Source organism: Mus caroli, chromosome 7, assembly GCF_900094665.2.
Source record: "Mus caroli chromosome 7, CAROLI_EIJ_v1.1, whole genome shotgun sequence".
NCBI classification, from domain to species: domain Eukaryota; kingdom Metazoa; phylum Chordata; class Mammalia; order Rodentia; family Muridae; genus Mus; species Mus caroli.
Window position 1 is genome coordinate 95,160,729 of NC_034576.1, and position 19,154 is coordinate 95,179,882.

The following is a 19,154-nucleotide window of genomic DNA, read 5'->3' on the forward strand; positions in this document are numbered from 1 at the left end:
TCTTTCCAGCTTCTGGCTATTATAAATAAGGCTGCTATGAACATAGTGGAGCATGTGTCCTTCTTATCGGTTGGAACATCTTCTGCTTTTTCTATACAATTGCTTAAGACTTTTATTTTGCATCACGATGATTTATGACATTTCCCCCTTTAGGTCAGAATCTTTCTGCTTCTCTTGTATCTGGAATGTATTAAATGCCCAATACATAACTTATAGCTATCCATTCAATAGATAAAGCAATTGGAACTTCAATCAATCAGTGAAAAGGAATGAATGTGTTCTTTAAAGTATGCTTTCTTGGGCCTGGAGAAATGTCTCAGTGCTTGAAAGCACCTTTTCAGATGACTTAGATTCAATTTCTAGCACATACATAGCTGCTCACAACCATCTATAACTCCAGTTATGAGAAATCTAATGCACTTTCCGGACCTTCTCCATCACTTCAAGTGTGGGATTTGCGTACACGCAGGCAAATACTCATACCCATAAAATAATTAAATCTTTTTTAAAAAAAATACAGAATTCTTTCATTAGACCCATTGAAAGCATGTATCTTATAGTTTTTCTCCACCAAAAGTTCAATAGTCACATTGATTAAAAATATTTTATTGCAGAAAAGAGTTATGAGGAGAATGGACATAGAAAAGTGCATTAATATATGTGCATGAAAATGTCATCATGGAAGCTCGCTATTTGATTCTTAAAACATTGTGTTGCAAATGGCAAACATCCTAAGATCTTATGAATGTAATATGTATAGAGGAACTCTGAATAAAACACAGAAAGATAATCAAAATCTAAATGACCAACAGGGAAAGTAGGATTAAAATTGTAATATTTAATTTTTAAATTACTCATATTGAGCCCTTTGTTAAGGATTTAAGATGTATGCCAAACACTGGGCTAATCAGAACACATCTATTTTGTTTACTCTTCAAGGAAAGCAGACGAGGTCAAAGTTTGTAATCCCTCATTCTGTGAATTAACAATTACATCACCCAGCCTTTCAGGGACAGAGCTGGGTTACATATGTAATTCATGTATGGCTAGACCTGGGTTTCATACATGATCCACTCTTCAGAGTGTGGAGTGGTCAAATGTGCCCTGGAAACCCAAGAATCATGAGATTTGGTCTAGTGATGGACAGGGAGGGAGAGGAAAGAAGAGTACCAATTCCTACCAGTTGAAAGATAATATACAGGAAAAAGGAGTCCAGGGCCTTCACCGAACGACAGACCATGCAGACTGGGCTAGTCCCTGATGGAGGGAGTTATAGGTGATGGGGGATAACTAAAAGAAGTGACAAGTTTAGAATACCATCCAATCCAGAAGTGGTAGGCAGAGTTGACAGGCATCAGAGAGAGTGGAGACTTTTTAGTTAAGAGATTCAGAGTGTTTCCTCCCCTGAAAGAGAAGAACATTTTTAGCCAGTAAATTTTTACCTGAATGTAGACTTTCTGGATGACCAGTGACTAACCTAAATTACATAACTGTTTAGTGGGCACAGATAACCTTCCTCCTCTGTGTTGACTCAAGTTCACAGGGACAAGTGGGCAAGATGACCAGTGCAAGACAGATAGTTGAATAACAGCTTTCTTGCAGATGATTGCAGAAAGCTGGTGATACAGGAAGCAAGGCAAATATAAGACACTAAGACAGAAGGAAAGGAGGGAGGGGGCTCTTTAAGAATCCCCACCTGGGGATCCATCCCATAAACAGCCACCAAACCCAGACACTATTGTGGATGCCAGCAAGTGCTTGCTGACAGGAACCTGATATAGTTGTCTCCTGGAAGGCTCTGCCAATGCCTGGCAAATACAGAGGTGGATGCTCTCAGTGAACCATTGGACTGAGCACAGGGTCCCCAATGGGGTAGATTGAGAAAGGACCAAAGGACTTGAAGGAGCTTGCAGCCCCATAGGAGAAACAACAATATGAACCAACCAGAGCTCCCAGGGACTAAACCACCAACCAAAGAATTCACATGGAGGGACCCATGACTCCAGATGCATATGTAGCAGAGGATGGCCTTATTGGACATCAATGAGAGGAGAGGCCCTTGGTCCTGTGAAGGTTCTATGCCCCAGTGTAGGGGAATGCCAGGGCAGGGAAGCAGGAGTGGGTGGGTTGGTGAGCAGGGGAAGGGGGAAGGGGGAGGGGGACTTCAGAGGGGAAACCAGGAAAGGGGATAACTTTTGAAATGTAAATAGAGAAAATATCTGGAAAAAAAAGGAAAAAAAAAAAAGAATGATGTGGAAACCACAGCCTCAGGTGGAAGGAATAATAGAAGAGGGCAAATGGTTACAGAAACCCTCAAGTCCTACAACCCATCATAAAGAGAGTCCTTAACTTTAGACCCAAAAGAGGCAGTCCAATCCCTGGCTATGAGGCGAGCATGTTCAAAGTCTGTTCACCTATTGAAATCCAGGCTCTATCTATTCAACCTCTATTTTTAAAAGCCCATCTTCCAAACACAGTGTTATCCCTGACATGATATTCCTAGTGGCTTTCTTGTTCTGCTTCTGAGTATCCTCATTCATGTCTAGAGCCATTTTAAGGTCACATTGGACTGTAAAGTTGTTCTCCCCAACATTGTACTCTGCAGAGTCCAACCAAATCTTTAAATGCTCTAAGTTCCCTGGCATTCGTTCAGTAAAACCTGAGGCAGTCATAGGAAGCACAAAATCTCTAGCTCCAGAAGCCGACTGACCTGGATTTTATCTCCAGCTCTCTCTGCCAACCTCTAAAAGATGCTTAGCATCTCCATCCAGTTTCCTCAGGAGGAAAATATGGATTATCTAAGTACTTCAAGAGTAAAATATGTAAACAAGATGATGTAGGGAAATCCTCTTTGAAAATGGCTTCCATGAATAAGACAGTGGGAGGCTATGATCTCAACAGTAACTTCTCCACAAAGGCACTGTATATGCCGCATTTAATAAAGAATATATTACAGATTGTGACGACAAAGATGGGCATGTTCCTACGTGGTTATATATTTCTTTTTAAATCTTTAAATTTTATGTGTATGAATCTTTTGCTTGCATGCATATATGTGCACCATGTGAGTGCATGCTGCCTTTGGAGTTCAGAAGAAGGTATCAGAAGATCCCCTGGAACTGCAGTTACAGATGTCATGAACCACCATGTGGGCGCTGGGAAGTGAACCCAGATTCTTAGTTATAGTTACAAGTGCTCTAAACCACTGAGCTTTCTCCAGGCTCTGTTTATGTATCTATTTAAAACTGTTCTGGATTTCAAGCACTAAGTGCCTTCTACTGTGCCAGACATTGTTCTAATATTTCGCATCTTTGAGATGATTTAATATTGAAAGGAGCAGTGAGGTTATAGTTATCTACAAGCTAAGAAACAGACATAGCAAATACAGACTATCCTTCTCAAGTGTGAGCATTTAAGGGAGAGATCTGGGATCCAAACAGGAAGCTGAACTTCAAAGACTTGAAAACACTGGTTACCTGCCCCTCTTTTGTTTTGTTTGTTTGTTCACTCATTTGTTTGTTCGTTTGTTCAAGGTCTTACTATGTAGCCCAGGCTGGCATCACACTCATAATCCTGCTTCCTGTTCCCCAGTGCTGGGATTGAAAACACTGGTTACCTGCCCCTATTTTTTTTTTTTTTTTTTGGTTTTTCGAGACAGGGTTTCTCTGTGTAGCCCTGGCTGTCCTGGCACTCACTTTGTAGACCAGGCTGGCCTCGAACTCAGAAATCCGCCTGCCTCTGCCTCCTGAGTGCTGGGATTAAAGGCGTGCGCCACCACGCCCGGCGCCTGCCCCTATTTTGTTTTGTTTGTTCACTCATTTGTTTGTTCGTTTGTTCAAGGTCTTACTATGTAGCCCAGGCTGGCATCACACTCATAATCCTGCTTCCTGTTCCCCAGTGCTGGGATTACAGGTCTTCTCTACCATTCCCATTTCCCTGCCTGTTGTATTGTTGTTTTGTTTGTTTCTAACATAGAAACTATGAAGGTTGGCTCATGTTATATCTTTGTCCTTCAAAGCACATAAGTATGACTGGCAGTGTTTACAAAATATACAACTATTTTAAGGGAATGGCTATGTGGCATCATTAATACAAAGAGCATGACATAATTTCATACTTGTGTAACACGTCTCTCACACAGGCAGTGACAGGCCCCATAAGGCTGGTTCTGGCATGGTTCATACACTTAGGATTTCACTCTTGGCACAGTGACATTAAAATTGTAAGCACAAAGTGTTTCTTTATAATAGCTGTAACTATTCATTTAGATCTAGATTTTGTAAAGTTAACCAAGTAATTAGCTGAGAATTAAGAATTAAGCATAGCAAGAAATAAACAATGTGATTTAATTTTTTTAACTGAAGGATACAGTGACTCATGACTTTAGTCCCAAATGTGGGAGATGGAGGAAGGAAGATTGCAATTTGAGGACAAGCTGAGCTACAGAGTGAGCCATTGTCTAAAAATAAAAAAATAAAATGAGAAAGGGGATGGGGGCAGAGAGACAGAGTGAGAGAGAGAGAGAGATACAGACCAGAGACAGAGAGACAGACCAGAGACAGAGACAGAGACAGAGACAGAGACAGAGACAGAGGCAGGCAGACAGGCAGGCAGGCAGGCAGACAGATACAAAGTGTAGGGCTGGAAATAGCTCAGTAGTTAAGAGCAATTGTTGCTCTTGCAGAGAACCTGGGTTCATTTCCCAGCATCCATAGAGCTATTCACAATAGCTCCATTCCAAGGCCCTCTTCTGACCCATTGGGATACCAGGCACGCATGTGATACAGAAACAAACATGCAGCAAACAGTTTATACACATAAAATATGTGAATCCAAAATCAAATGTTTTCTATAAAACAACAGTGCTCAGTGGTGAGTACCTGCTTAGCACACGTGTCACCTGTTCATATATATATATATATACATATACACACCACAACCCTGGCATTTTACCCTGAAGGAGAGTGGCTTACAGTAGTTTTAGCACTAGGGAAGATGTCGAAGCTTTAACTTTTGAGAGCATACGAACCACTCAGATCTTTATTTCAAGATAGCTTTGCTCTTTCCTCAAGCTTTACTTACTGCATGGTGACCTCATAGTCACTTCTTATGCCTCACTGGCTGTCCTTCTTCTGCCAAGACACAAACCTGTTTAAACAGGTCTGGAAACTGACCCTGGAGTTTGAGTAGTTTACCTTTTCATATTTACTTACATATCTGTTACAGTAACTCAGACCCTCTGGCCTATAAATTAATACTCTGGGGACTGGAGAGATGGCTCAGTGGCTAAGAGCACTGAATGCTCTTCCAGAGGACCCAGGTTCAAATCTCAGCACCCACATGACAACTCAAAACTATTGGTAACTCCAATACCTCACACAGACAGGCAAAATACCAATGCACATAACATACACATACAATAACAAAAAATAAATTATTTTTTAAAATTGATACTCTGAACCATAATGTTCATCTATTAATCTATCCAGGATGGATTACTGAACTTTTAAGGTTGTGAAAAATCAAAGCAATGTTTTTTGGGTCTGGGAAAAAAAAACACAAAATATTTTTTTATTCACCCATTGTTTTCAAATTCAAATGTACTCTGTAGATTCTTACAGGTTTTTTGCAATTTAAATGCCATGTGCACCTGACTGCTTGTTCATGTTTAGATGTAAGAGTATTTCATTGACACTACAGTGATCATCATATTTGAATACTGTAAATTCTATTTGCTTATGTATCTCATCTGCTAGATCCACTTAAGCCCCAATGTACATATCAACTCTCACCTTCAGAAAAAGTCTGATTTTTAATAACATAGTTTCATATTCATCCATCCAATTTATCATTTGTGCTGATATGTAACAAAATATCAATTATGGGTAGGGCAGGAGAGGGTAAGTGGGTGGGTGAGCACCCTCATAAAGGCAAAGGAGCCGGGGGAGGACAGATGTGGGATGAGGGGTTGGTGGAGAGACAACTGGGAAGTGGGATACCATTTGAGATGTAAATGAATGGAATGGTTAATAGAAAAATCAATTATGTTTTATTACTAGTAAATTTATCGAATTTGTTTATTCTAACAATGCTTGCATTTTAAGAGAGACTTTATTTACATGACCTTCTTTGAAATACAGTGAAAGGAGATACATTCTTGAAACATGAACTTTTCATTTCCATGTAAAATGATAGGCAACATCACTTAAATTTTCTTACAAACAAATAGATCTGACATTTAAGCCAGCCTGGTATTTAAAAGCTAGAAATGCATTCCAAACTCACATAAGAAAGTATTCCATTTTTCTGTATGTAAGTTGGCATTTTTCCCTTTCTTACTGAAAACTGTAGATTCTCAGGGTCACAAATGGGCTTCACCTCCACACCCCAGTTCTCCCATTTAGTTCCTTGGGAATGGTGTTCAACAGAGTGGACTACTGTTTGCTTCTAGAAAGACCTGCTTCACTTGCTGTAGGTGGCCCATACTTGGGAGTTTTTTTGATTTTTTTTGTTTGTTTGTTTGTTTGTTTGGGTTTTTTTTTTTTTGTTTTTTACTGTGTTGTATTTTTCCTTCTTGAAAAAAAAAATGTAGGTTCATTCTCAGTACTAAAACCTCCAGATTGGAACGCCTAGGCTTGTTCTTTTGTCTTTGTCTCATAATTTCAAATCCTGTTGCTGTGTAAATGACTTTTTGATTCGCTTTCTGGAGTCTAAACATTGAACCTCCCATGAGAGCTTCAGATTCATGGTCCCCTTCTCAGCTGAATGTGTGTCAGGCATCGTAAGTGTAAATAACTTCTCCACACCTGAACTCACAAGCTTCTACTCCACATAGTCACCGGTCTAATGATCTTTCCTACTTTTAGGTACAATTTTACTTTTCTGGTAACTTTATCTGAAAAATGTATTGTCATTCTTGACTTCTCTCTTTCTGGTTCTCATACTATACCCCAGGTCTATGATTATGTGTCACCACCTTCTCCTTAAATCTATATCCATAGTTTCATGAAATCTTAACATTCTTGACTCCCATGCTGGTCCTTATGACATTACAATCAACTCTTAATGGTTTCCTCTATTATGGCTTTTCTTCCTTAAACCTGTCTTCTACACAAATAGAAGGACAATTGTATTCTATTTTAAAGAAACTTCTATTGTCCCATGCAAAGTTAAAGCCAAAGCCCTCACTCTTGACCTCTCAGGTCCTGTAGAATTGGCCCTCCATTTTTGTCTGCCTCACTTTTTGGCTGTACTTCCTCTCTCTACTGTGTTCTGGTCCTCCAAACCACTCTGCATTCCTTAGAATAGTGGTCACATTTAAAGCTTATGTTCTTACAAGTTCCTAACCAGAAATGACCTTTCCTAAAGAATCTACCTCTCTTGAAAAAATTACCTTCTGGGCTAAATGTGTGGGTCAGTTAGTTGGTATAGTGCTTGCCTGGCATGCACAGAGCCATGGGTTCACTCCCCAGCACCACATGGAGGTGTCATACTTTATGACTAATCTCAGCACTACAGAGGTACAGGCAGAAGCACCAGACGTTGGAGGTCATCCTCAGACATTGTATCCCATTTCTCTACCTTATAGTCTTACATTGTGTTGCTAGGAAACACATATTTCATTTGACTAACATATTTATCTGCTTTCCTCATTAACACAAATGCTTAATGAGAACAGAATATCTGTCTCCTTTTCTTACTTCTAAAACCCTACTCCCTAGTAAATTATGTTATGCTTGGAGGTGGTCAATAAATGTTTGCATATAAATGCATACACAAACAGACCCTGTCTGCTTCATATCGAGGCCGTTATCTAGAAGTCAAATAGCTTCAAGGCACAATAAAACCAAAGGTGCCTTTGAAATCATTATTGAAAAAAAAAAGTGAATCATTTAGTAAGTTCCTTTTATTTATCTTTTTTATGGTCCATGTTAGAAGATTAACTTTTATTCAACTCTGAGTTTTCTCCTGAGAAGGCTGAAGAGATCACTTATGGAGCCATTCATCCATGTGAAAGACCATTTGAAAGCTCTCCAGGGCGAGCAGATGGAAGTAGAGGTGGTTATCCAAATGACCTGAGTAACACTTAACTTCATTTGTTCCTATGGCACCTGAATGTGAGAGTAAGAGGAAAGAAGCTATTCTGTTAAGGTGGTGGATAGAGCTGTTTGTCTCTGTGCAGACCTCGTGAGCTGAGTTTGATTCCTAGAATTCCTGTGGTCAGAAAGAATTTACTCCCAAGAATTACCCTCTGACCTCTATACAAAGTCATGGTTCATGTATACTTACTCACATACATACACACACAATTAAAAAAATCATTGTGTAAGTAATAGAGTCTGTCAAAAAGCTATTTTGAGAGTCTAACCATAAAGTCCTATTATTCTGCCTAGGATAATTCTTATTCACCTAAATATTGGATTAACTAGAAGATTCTGTCTCCTGGTGGTACTAAATAACACAGTACTAGTAATATTAAAGAAAGTCTTCACATATTTGATAATAGTCTGGTATATACTTGTCAAATCCAATCACAGAAATATTGGTCTTCTCCTAAGAAGAAGGCAAAGTTACATTCCTATGTGTGTACAGTTTTTGAGATAGAGTTTCTCTATGTAACCCTGGCTGTCCTGGAACTCACTATGTAGACCAGGCTGGCTGTGAACTCAGAACTCAGAGATCTACCTGTGTCTGCCTCCCAAGTGGTGGGATTAAAGGCATGAGCTACCATCCCCTGATACATTCTTCCTTTTTAAATGGCTTTTACCTTTGTATCCAAGTACTAGTAAGCTGCATCAGACAAGAGTGGCTGCTTCTTTGTACTATAAGATTTTTTACTTTAATTAAGGACTAGAACAAAGACAATCTTGGGTACTTTTTCTGGCGATGTCTTTTGATCTTGTCCATGATTTTTCTTTAGTACCCACCAGTTCCTCTCTGGGACAGTAAAGGCATATAAACTGAGCTAGATTTGAGCTTGATAAATTATGTTTATACAGCATCACAGGTGGCTGGAAGCAGGGCATTCATTGTTATTAATAGCAATAAGTTCTTAGGAGGAAGCAAAAAAAATTATTTCATTAGAGCAGGTTATACTCCATGGCCATTCTCTCTTTAGAATGAAATTCATTATTTATAACACACACCTGTCATAGAGTATTAGAAAATATCTGATAATTGCTCCCAGTGAATGTCCCTTTCCTCACATTTCTAGGAAAATGGTGTTACCTCCCTGTGTATAGCCAGATATGAACCCAAAAACTCAGACTTCTTCCAAGGATTTCAGATTCTTCTTTAGAGATGCTTGTATCTCCCAGTTAATACTTAATCTCAAAGACAGCATGGGGTGGGGATGATAAATGGACCTGGAGATACACAGATCTGGGAGAGTTGATCCACTTCGATAATCAATACATCAGAGGTCATGTCAGTATTGTCCTGCATACAGCCATCTGCCTGAGAGCCAGCCAAAACTGACATGGTTTATTACAATGGATATGGAAATTTTAACAGAAAGTCAAGAGTGATAAATGTTCTTGAGAAATGAACTTGATCTTTGAAGTCTTTATTTTGATTGCAATAGAGCCAACAAAATGGCTACTTCTGAATTTGGGCTGTTTTTTGTTTTGTGTTGTTGTTTTTCTTTTTTCCTTTTTCTTTATTCTTTTTTTTCTTTTATGGAAGTAGAGAAAGGATCTTGTGTAGTCCAGGTTGGTCTTGAACTAATATATAACTGAAGACTACCTTACCTTGAACTTTTCAGCTTCTTGCCCTATCTCCAGGGGCATTCACCACCATCCTCAGTTCATTGAGTGCTACAGTTCTGGGGAATGAATGCTAGGTTTCATGGATGGCTGGAAGCACTTTGCTAACTGTGCTATAGCTCCACTTTCTCTTTTGTTAGCACCAATATAAATCATGTACATAAAAGATAGCATTCCCTTCCATAATAATATACAAGGAGATGGAAGGAGATTCAATATCTAAATATAGACAGGTGTTATTGTGAGTCATTGAACATTACAGTCTGGTTGTGTGTGTGTGTGTGTGTGTGTGTGTGATATGTCCATAACCCTTGGGGCTCAAGTACAATCAAATCCCTTCTAGGGCTATTGGCCTTTTGGAAATACTCAATATTTGACTGTCATCTAACCACAATAATAACTTTGTATGGGCTTTGTTGTTGTTGTTGTTGTTTCTCTCAAAGATTTATTTATTTATTTATTTATTTATTTATTTATTTATTTATTTATTTATTTATTTTATATGAGTACACTGGAGCTATATTCAGACACCCCAGAAGAGGGCATCAGATCCCATTAATGATGGTTGTGAGTGACAATGCGGTTGCTGGGAATTGAACTCAGGACCTCTGAAAGAGCAGTTGGTGCTCTTAAACACTGAGCGATCTCTCCAGCCCCTTGGTTTTCTTTTGCTCCATATGCATATGTAAGTATGCATATGTGTGTGTAAGTATGTAATTGTGAAAATGTATGCGTGTGTGTGTGTGTGTAAGCATGTAATTGTAAGAATGGATGCAAGCTGGGCCCAACTGAGTTTGAACGAAAATGTATAAATGAACATGAATGAATCTGTATATGAATTTATGTGTGATTATGCATATTTGCTTATGTAAAAGTTTTTTCCTTCTGTGAATGTTATTCTCTTCCCCTAGTTCAATAAAAATTTATTGCCAAACTTCCCCCTAACCTGACAAGCAAGAGGCATCTGGACTATAGGGAAAGGCTCTACCAATTAATCCTTACCTTAATCTCCTGCTGTTTTAGGATGAGGTCCTAAGTGCCTGAGACTGTAGTCTCTGGAGGCAGAGGAACACAGAAGGCAGGTCAGCTACAATAGCATAGTAACTTAGACTTAGCTAAGTAAACGTTTTATTATATAGCAACCCTAAAATTTCTCATAAGACAAAGTCTTACCCCAGAATCTCCAAAGACAAAGTCTTACCCTCCTGCCTATGCTCTTCCCCCTCTGCTGCCTCAAGATAAACAGACAAGAAAGAAGACCCTCCACCCCCTAGGGCTGCCCCCCACACACACACAAAGTAACAATAGCTTTTAACTATCCATAATGGTATTATTGCATCAATCAATTTGTAATTCTTTAATGACATTAAAAAAAAAGACCTTCTTGAACAGAGAGAGTGAATATTAAATAGGAGGTAAAAAATACAGCTCAGGACAGACAAATGCCACCTAGTTCACCTTCTATTGAACCTGAAATGCCTTTGCAACACGTGTGAAAATGTCCAGTTGACTATATGCTTTATAAAAATAGAGTAGAGGTCAGAGGTCTGTAAATATTCAGAGTCTGTAGTGATATAGTGGTTGTCCTGAACAACAACAACAAAAAAATCCAAAAAACAAAACAAAACAAAAACCAACCAAACAAACAAACAAAAACTCCACTTAAATAAGAAGAGAAAGCTAAGGGCTGATAGTATATATCCCTTCAATATCTTATTTCCTAATGTGGTATTTTTCAATTGTTGGGTTAAAACACATTCTATCCAAAAGGAGTCAGCATCCCATGTGATTAGAGAAAGATTTTAGAGTCAAAAAAATACCTAGATGTAAATCCTAGCAAAAATGACGACTCATATCTCTGTCTATGCCTCAGCTTCTTCTTCAGCAGAGTGAGGGTAACGATGATAACTGTATCATAGTTTTGTTATAAGAATCAAATATATTAGTAGTTAAAATAAATTCTGGAATATGTGTATAATATATGTGTTCATAAAATATTTCTTAAATGAGAAAGGGAAAACATTCTTGAGCTATCCTCATTGTTTATATTATGTAAATGTAGCTAGACATAAAATCATTGTCAATGATCTATACTCATACACAATCATATAGACAATGTATACCTCTTAATCAAAAAACTAAAAAATAAAGCAAGTTAAAAGTTTCAAGGTTAGGAATAGAAAGATGGCTCAACCGTTAAGAGCATTGGTTCTTGCAGAGGATCTGGGTTCAATTCCCAGTCCCCACATGGAGATCCACATCCATCTTTAACTTCAGTTTTAGGGGATCCAATGCCCTTTTCTGACCTCTGTGGGATCCAAGCACACATGTGATGAACATACAAATATGCAGGCAAAACACCATTAAAATGACTAAATCCATTTTAAAAGGTATAGTAACTTAATGTAGTAATCAATGTTAATGTGACCGAAACTAAATTGCTATTCTCAGCTTGCAATACAGTACTGGCTGCTTACATATAGAGTGTTCCTCTAACCATGTGCCAGCTCTGAGTCAGGCCTCCTACTACTTTTCCACTTTCCCATAGTGCCCGAAGAAAGTATTTAACCTTAAAACATGTCTAGCTTGTTCCCTCCTTGGCTGATGGTAACTCAACGAAAAACTTTCAGTATTGATGTATTGTTCATGCCTATGAAGGTGAAAGACTCAGAAATCTTTTGATTACTTGATTGGAGAGCAGTCATCCAGATGGTCTAAAATACGTGTGTTGTTTCTTTAGTCAAATGGTCAAAATGAAGACAGAAGTCTGGCCTTCTGAAGCAATGGTGTGTATTAGTGACATATCACCTGACCCAGGTTTTAAGAAATAGGATTCTTAGGAGTTGCTTGGAAAGCATAACAATGAAGGGCAATAAACTGCAAGAAAGAAGATACTCAAGTTCATTGAATGTAGAGAAGGAGGAGTTAGAACAGAGAGATTAGAGACAAAATGAGGAAATTGATCATGAGGGTAAGATCTTGAAAGATATAGGAAGGCCTTGTGTGATCCCAGCACTTAGGAGGCAGAAGCAGGCAGATCTCTGTGAGTTCGAGGCCTGCTTAGACTACATAGTGAGCTCTAAGACAGCCAGGGCTACATGGTGAGACAGTTATGCTAGAATAAGAGGAAGTAACTCTCCATATAGGTTTGTTAATTTTGTTCTGAGACAACATGTGACAAAAGCCAGAGAAAAGGTTCTTCTGGCTCACAGGTAAAGGGTAAAGGCAGGGAAGTCAAGACAGCAAGGTATTGACACAGCTCATCACAGTGTATCCAAGTCAGGAAATGGGGAATGAAGAATGCATGCTGCTGCTCAGTTCTCTCTCTCCATGGATACCGTCTGCGACTCCAGCTAGGGAATGCTGCCACTCAGAGTGGATGCATCTTCCCAGCAGCAGTATTATCATGTAATCAAGATAACTGTCTATAGGCACTCCTAGGGGCCCATCTCCCAGGAATCTCTAGATTCTGCAAAGCTGACAATTATTAATATTAATTGCCAAACATAGTATTGCACAGATTTAAGTTTCATTTTCAAAAGTTATGCACTTCTTGCCAAGTAAAGACAATAATCAATTAAACTTGCTCTGTTGGGGCTTGGCTGGGATTTTACCCTGCAGTTTGCCTCACAAGCACTGAGAATGTATGCATAGCTTAAGCACTGTAAAGAGCCCCAGGATTAGGAGACCAGTTGATCAAGATGTGCAGGAAATAAAAGAAGTGCAGTCCGAGTTTGGGAGCGGACAGTAGTATTGCCAGTTGCTCCTGCTAATTTTGAGCAACAGGTATGTGTAACAGCTGGTGTGAAGCCAACCTGGATTAAAATTCTAAGCATAGGAAATTAATTAGTTTTCCTTCTCCATAATTTCCTCTAGAAATTAATCATTTTACCTCATAATGGAATCTGATGGCTACAGGACAGGTCTGGGCAACTGACTTAGCAGAGTTTTGCCTGCCGTGAGGTGGAATAAACAACCAGTTGAAAGCTTTGTTTATTCCAAGCCTTGGAGCCAAACAGGTGTCCCAGAGTCCCAAAAGGAGTGAGTCATAAACACGCACAGGGCATCTTCTTTGTTGGCATTTCTCGTTACTAAATAAAAAAGTAGGAGAGGGTCAGAAATAGGAAGCCTTATTTTAGGATTTGTAGACTTCTAAAGGTAACTTTCTGTGCATCAGTATTAAACTACCAAAGTTCAGCCTATATCAGAATTACTCTGTGTTGTGTGAAAGTAACTAGAAAACATACATATGTATTTGGGTGTGTGCATATGAGAGAGAATGTGTGTGTGTTGTGATTTCTTTTGATGCCAAGTAGAGGTGATATTGATTTCTGCACTGAACATAGGAAGTGAGTTAATATATTTGTCAAAGAGAGCTACTTCACAACTTAGATTCATTATAGCACAGCACTGGGCTTGGGCTTCTCCTAGGGATTGGCGCGTGGGACCACAGGTTGCTATGTGACTCATTCAGAGTGCTAGTTTGAAACAGAAGCCATCTTATTGTAGTTTGTTGGGGAAAATGTAAAACAGGGAACTAAATGTAATTTCACCAAAGCACTGAAGGAGTGGGTGTTAGGAACCTGACACTAGATCAAAGAAAATAATGCACCCTTGAAAAATGCATAACAACACCGTACTTAAGTCTATATATCAGGCGAAAGAGGTTTGAAGGCAGTTTTTATATCCTCCTCGACAACTACATTGCCTTTTAACTTCCAACTCTGCTTGATCTTTATTAACAGTAGAAAGGGAAAAGGAGACATTCTGTTTCTCACTTCAGCTTTCTAGAGAGAGTAAAATAGCTTCTACGTGTGCAAACCTCATCTGCATCATGAATTTCATTCCCAAGAGAGCCCAGGAAACACACTGCTTCATTTCATGGCAGTAAGGCAGTTCTGTAGATGAACAAGTGGATTACAATCAATTCAGCAAAACTTTACCATGAAACACCAATGATTTCCACATATCCTGCCTATTTTTATTCTCACAGTCACAAGACCATTCCTAAGAGGAACATGCTATTTTTATTTCCAGTTCATAGGTGAGAAAGCTGAAGTAGTAGGAAACTAAACTAGCTTGTTTATGGTCACATACTTTGTAAGCAGAGAACAGAATTTAAATCAGGCAGATTTAAATAATGCCGAGATACCTACTTCCTTCATATACTATTTATGTAATGGCTGATATTTTGCCTTTTACATAATATCTAACACTTCTCAACTGTCTCAAAACTGAAAAATCCTAAAACTATTTACCAAATAGATGTCATTTAATCAGATGATAAAGGTAGCCAACATGTCCCATTACTGCTCTGAGAAAAAAGAAAATCTTCCCAGAAAACTAAATGAAAATATTATTTCAAAGCTCTAAGGTGAACATGGCCTAGATAAATTAGATTATTATATCTGTATCACATGCTTGTAATAGCATATTACCCTAATTTTCAATAGCAAATTGAACCTGGTATAAATTCATAAATGAATATGGATTTGCCACATAGTGATGCAAAAGAACTATTAACAATTATAGACTTTCATTATGGTGGAACACTTCTTTTTTAGCTCATGTTGATCATGAGCCTTCTTAGGACTTTACACATTGCCAAGTTACAACACAAATGATTAACTCATATTTTGTAATGTAAGTTCTAGTGTATCTTAATTACAGTTCTATTGTTGTATAGAGACACTGTGACCAAAGCAACTCTCACAAAAGAAAACATTTAATTATGCTCTTGCTTATACTTTTGGAGGATCGGTCTATGATTATCATGGCAAAATGCAGATAGGCAGGCATGGTGCTGGAGGCAGTTGCTGGGAGCTTTACATCCTGATCTACAGGCAGCAGGCAGAGAAACACCGGGCCTGGTGTGAGCTTTTGAAACTTCAAAGCCTCCACAAGGCTATACCCCCTAATCTTTCCCAAAGAGTTCCAACTAGTGACCAAGAATTCAAATATATGAGACTATGGGACCATTTTTCTTCAAACCATTACATGGGGTTTGTTAATAGGAATAATATAATGAGTGGATATTCCATGATTATAGAAGAGTGGAAATTTATAATCTTAGCACAAAGTGGTCTGCAGAATTCTGTATCTACTGGGAAAAATAAAACAAGGGTACAAGTTGACTATGGTTGATCATGCCTGTAATGCCAGTATTTGAGAAACTGGGGCAGAAGGATGACCAGTTTGAGGCCATCTGGTGCTACATAATGAAACAAAAATTTGTTTTGTTTTAAGGAACATGAAAAAACCCTGTAATGCATTTAATTTAATTAAATGCATACAATGAGCATGTATATTCCAAGATTCTTATCAAATTCAGCATCAACAATAGTATCCACATTTCACAATGTTCCTTGGTCTACTGAGCACATATATGCTCATGTGTATGCCCTTTGCTTGACCTTCAAATCTACCACACTCTCATCTCTTCCATACCATATATATGTACATATACATGTACATATACGCAAAAAGGTGCTATTCGTGAATAGCAGGGTAAGTGAGAAGTAATAACTGATTTCAGAAAAAAAGTAAAAGTTAAGAACTTGGAGGTGGGGAGTTTCAGACAAGAGCCTGGAGAAATTCCCAAAGCTTGAAACACCTTCCTGTTGAGGTCTTAAGCCCAGTTAGAGAGCTGTTAGTTACTCCCAAAATAAAAGTGCCACAGTGGCAGGGCTTCTCACCCTTCCTAATGGTGAAAACCTTTAATACAGTTCCTCAAGTTGCGGTGACCCCCATCCATAAACTTTGTTGCTACTCATAGCTGTAATTTTACTATTGTAATGCATTTTAATGTAAATATCTTCACCCCTGTGAAGGAATGGTTCAATACAAACATCTCCAAACCCCAGGTGGTTGTTGAGATTTACAGGTTAAGAACTACTGTCGCTTCCCTAGGGTGCTATGCTAGTCATCACTGAGGCTCGCGCAGTTGTGTGGACTGTTGGACGCTTCCCTTCCTTGGAAGCTTTAATTGCATCTTTTGGTACTATGAAATCAAGTCCTAAGGGAGGAGGCCTTAAAGTCAGATCCAGCTCACATCTTCCAAGTCTTGTGTCCAAAAAACATTATATCTTCAGCAGTAGGAACTTACCTTCAGCCTCTGTGAGGAAACAAAGAGCAGTTGCAACTGTCTATATTGCTTTGTGATTTCTTGGATTTCTCTGACCAACAACTCAAAAGGAGGTTTCTCATGGGTGTAATGGAGTTGTTAGTTTATGGCTGCTGGAGGGAGCATTGCCAGCCAAGTCAGAGAAATTTATTAAAAGCAAAAACAGAAACAAAAAACATATAGGGGCTGGTGAAGTGGCTCAGTGGTTAAGAGCACTGTATGCTCTTTCAGAGGACCTGAATTCAATTCCCAGCACCCACATGGCAGCTTACAACTATCTGTAACTCCAGTTCCTGGAGATCCAACACCCTCATATACATATAAGCAAAACACTAATGCACATAAAATAAGAATAAATAAATTTTGAATGATGCTTTATTTAAAAATACATATAGATATGATATATACACATATGCTGGTATGTATTGCATGAGTTTTAGGTAAATAAGTTATGATTCCTTATGGCTTTACAGACTTCCTTAAAATCATTCTCTCTCCTCCTCCCTATTTTTCCATAGACCTTCTTTCTGCTTCCCCAGGATCTATTTCTTTTTACAAATTATTAGAATACTCAAAGATATAATTGTTGATTAACATTAATCTCATGGATATAGAAACCCACAACATGATGTGTTCCTGTCTTATACCTCCCACTATATTATATGGAATTTGAAAGGCATTAATGAGGATACATTTAGTTACTTCTAATTTCTGAGTGTCCAGTGGAGTGAAGATTTGTTAAATCTTCATTTAATGGTCTAATGGGACATAAGGCAGATTGACCCTCCAAGAGAAAGAAATAGTACTTCTAAGTTTGCTATAAAAAAATCGCAATATAGACAACTTCTTAGGGCCAGGATGAAAGCTATTTCAGGAAGACTTGATGTACTATTCATCTAGTGGCTTCATTTGTGGCTTTAGGAAGGCCATACAGAAGATAAACCACAAGGAACCCAGAGGAAGTTTTTAATCCAAGGAGGAAATAAAGGGCCCAAAGTGCAAGGTCATGAAAAGGAACACTGGCGGTTCATAGAGCCCTGAGAGCAGAGAGGATGCTTTCCCCTTCTCCACTAAACAAACTACAGAATCTTGGATGTGAAAATCAAACTCTCTCTTCTAAAATGTTATTTTGCTCTAGAGTTTTTTCCTCAAAATCTTCTATATTTCCTTTAAATATTCTTTAGGTCATTTATGTTTAAAGTACACAAAATATTTTGATATGTATAGACAAAAATCATGAAATGATCATGTAAGTAATTAAACTAACATGTCTATCATCTTACTTGTTATACACTGTGTGTACCTGTGCCCATGTGTGTGTCTCTGTGTGTGTGCACACGGGTCTGCGTAGTAAGTAGCTAAAATCTATCCCAGAACACACTATTTCCCTACTTTATTCAGAAAGTATTTGTGTTGTTTCTACTGTTTTCAGGTATGAGAGACTGGCAGGTAGAGGTTTGTTTGTTGTTTGTTTGTTTGTTTGTTTGTTTAGCATCAGAACTCCCCACTGCTCTGGGAATCAATACTGCTCTAAGCATCCAAAAAGCAGTGTGGTTTGGAGGACAGCTGAGCTCACCTGGCTGCAATGTCTAGTGATAGAAGGTAATGAAGAACTTGTCCTGAGATGGCCATGGAGAAAGTGAGTTTGCTCGGTAGATGAAGAAAGGCAAGGCTTCTCTAGAGAACATTGCTGAGGTGGTCCCAGATATTCATGGTGGGGGTGAGTCCCCTGGCTACAAGGAAGCTAAACATTCACTCTAAGATCATTGAGGCCCAACAGTATCAGGAGGCCAAGTTATGGCAAGTAGTGGAGTTTTGCTCTTAAGTTCTGAAACTTTTTAAAATTGGTAAGTAGAGTTTAAGCACTTCCCATCCATATGCACTTGTTTATTGTATACATAACACTATCTGGGTTCTACCCATTTCCAGGCAAATGTTCTCTGTTCAAGAACATGTTATTTATATCAGATATAATGAAAGGTACCTAGTAGATCACTGTGAGAGTCAAGTACATTAATATTTGAAGGTCATTTTGAAGGAGAAGTGCTTAATTCATGCAAGTAACCAGTAATAGTAACTGTATTGGCTAGTTTTGTGTCAACTTGACACAGCTGGAGTTATCACAGAGAAAGGAGCTTCAGTTGAGGAAATGCCCCCATGAGATACAACTGTCAGGCATTTTCTGAATTAGTGATCAAGGGGGAAAGGCCCCTTGTGGGTGGGACCATCTCTGGGCTGGTAGTCTTGGTTCTATAAGAGAGCAGGCT

The 19,154-nt window shown here is 38.6% G+C and overlaps 1 protein-coding gene across 6 annotated transcripts in view; it reads left to right on the forward strand.

Moving 5' to 3' along the window:
• Positions 1-19,154, forward strand: part of Dlg2 (discs large MAGUK scaffold protein 2) — a 1,891,758-nt gene that overhangs the window by 1,618,455 nt on the left and 254,149 nt on the right. The window lies entirely within an intron of this gene.